The sequence below is a fragment of the Tachysurus fulvidraco genome, chromosome 8, assembly GCF_022655615.1.
Source record: "Tachysurus fulvidraco isolate hzauxx_2018 chromosome 8, HZAU_PFXX_2.0, whole genome shotgun sequence".
Lineage (NCBI taxonomy): Eukaryota > Metazoa > Chordata > Actinopteri > Siluriformes > Bagridae > Tachysurus > Tachysurus fulvidraco.
Genome location: NC_062525.1, coordinates 580,001 through 582,500, shown reverse-complemented (window position 1 = coordinate 582,500; position 2,500 = coordinate 580,001). Strand labels below are relative to the sequence as shown.

Genomic DNA, 2,500 nt, shown 5'->3' with positions numbered 1-2,500 from the left:
AAATCTGCAGTCACACAACCTAGAAATGAAATAAAGTCCATTAACCTCCACCAGATTCCGTCCAGAAACATCACTAACTGTATGGAGTCCAACTGTCTGTAATTAAACTGATGATCTCAGGATAAATATGTGTTTGTGAAGCTCCCAGCATCACAGTTTAGTCTTAAACAGTCCGCAGAGTGACATTAAAGGTGGGGTATCTGATTTTTGAAAGCCAATGTTGACATATAAAATCACCAAAACAAACACGCCCCCTATCCCAAACAAGTCCCACCCCTGTATCGACAGCTCCGCCCACACATACATACGTAACCCAGGCGACTAACAGAAAGAAACGTGTCTTTATCATAGCTGAAGGGAAGAACAATACGATTGTAGATAAACAAACAAGCAAAAATGCCACACAAGCATAATGATGTAAAGGACAAAGGCATATATTAGTTCTGTGTAACAAAGCAAAACCAACGTTACTCACCTATCGAGAAGGAAAAAAGCGCCTCGGCGTCTTAAGTAAAGTCGGCCACATATTCACAGGTCGGAGTTTCCCGAGTCGATAACTCCTGAGCTAAACGCTGTTACTACACAAAACGCGGTTGTAGCTGCCTCTCTACATTACTACGATAGAAAAGAGGTGTTATTTGTGTAGTAACAGCGTTTAGCTCAGGAGTTATTGACTCGGGAAACTCCAACCTGTGAATATGTGGCCAACTTCCTGCTCCTTCAGTTCTCTCCAGCGCTGGAAAGCTGATCCTATATTAACACGTCCTACTTCTTGTCCTTATCGTAAGTCTTTCTTCTCTTTCGTTCTTTGTTTTTATCCTCCATGTCGATGTTAAAACCACTTTCTGCTAATGTCACACACCCACACCGAACACTCTCTCCACCCATATGGACAAGCCCCGCCCCTTTCTGCTCATTGGCTACAGGTTTGTTTTGTTTTTGTTTTGATTTTTGTTTATTATTCGGCCTGATTCAGTTTTCTGAAGCATTTCTCACAACTCGGAGACCCTGCCTTTAAGTCCACTTTTTTTTCTTTCTTTTTTTTTAATGGACAAAAAGTCCATTAGAAGGTAAAGAATGGATTATTCAGAGAATCGGCCCAGAGACCAGCTCAGATGGAGGAAGCTGTCCACCGAACACCACCCAGACATTCCACCCCAACACTATTCATCACCCTGAGAACACCATCGCAGTATGAAGCATGGTGGTGATAGGGTCATGATGAGCATTAGTCTTACTCCTCTGACTAATCCCTTAGTATGGGGATTAATCCTACAGACGTTCTGTAACTCAGCACATCATCACGTTACATGTTCTGCATTGGGCAGATGATCTAATCTCATTTATAAAACTGAGGAGTCAAAGGTGAAGGAGCTTGATCAAGGGCTCAGCGGTGACAGCTTGGGGGTGGTGGGATTTAAACTCACTATACAGTGGTTCAACAATTTCCCAGTTAAACCCCACAATGAGTGTTTTAGGGTTAAAGAGGGTTAAATCTGAGGGCACATCTACAGCACAGTGTATTTACTGCCCCGTGAGGCGTGTCGGACCTTCAGCTCAGTGATCGGATAAAAATAGAGAGTTAAACCTGCAAACACTTTAATAACAGTTATTGTGTGTGAAGCTCACTGGCTTTCTTCAGGTACGTCTGCTAAATTATCACCTACATCTACAACACGAGGCATCCACCTTTGGCATCCGTATATTTTTGATGACATTACTTCTATATCCTCTGGTATCAGGTGTGGTGAAACTACACCCTTCACTTTTGTTCAAAATACCCCAAAACTGTCATTTAGGCTCCTAAACATTCCCGAAAGTGAATCCACAGGCCTTCGCAGGAACGTCACAAAAATGACGTTGGACAAAAATGGATGTGGTTTCAACTCCTGCTGCTCACTAAACACAGCTAAATCCTCCAAATGCCCAAAAAATCCCAAAGTCGGCTGCTAGCGTCGCTGTGAGGTTTGGATCAGAGGAGAAGATCTGGAACACAGCCGTGGAGTCAAATTATTACTTCGCATGAGATCGAGCTGCCAGGATGAAGCATGACCTCAGTGACCTTGGACATGGTGTATGTGGACAAAGGCAAAAATCTAGGAGGTACAACTGAAGAACCGTGTGCTTCTACTGGGAGGAGTTTACAGTGAAGGCCCAGACGTCCATGGCCTGGAGTCTGCAGGAGCTCACCAAGTTTATATATGTTGTGGAGGAAGAAACTCAGGTTCCTCTTTACTTTTTATTGTTATTGTGAGTCACTGTGAACCAACCACATGTCTGTTTCACTTCCTTAAGACACTGCCTAGGATTTCTGCAATAGGACAAATCTCTTTTTTTCTTATTTCATAGATCTATCTCAGTCGGTTAAACATCACATGACCGAGTGAAGAAACAGTCGAGAAGCTCGACACAGACTCCCGTGTGTCATGGAGCAGATGTACAGTAGATGATGGAGGATCTAACAAAGTCGAACAAACCAGCAATAATATGACACTTTCTC

General features: G+C 43.1%; 1 protein-coding gene across 2 annotated transcripts in view; it reads right to left on the bottom strand.

The window, feature by feature from the left end:
• The window catches only part of LOC113634806 (A disintegrin and metalloproteinase with thrombospondin motifs 14), a 48,260-nt gene that overhangs the window by 37,941 nt on the left and 7,819 nt on the right, over positions 1 to 2,500 (bottom strand). The window lies entirely within an intron of this gene.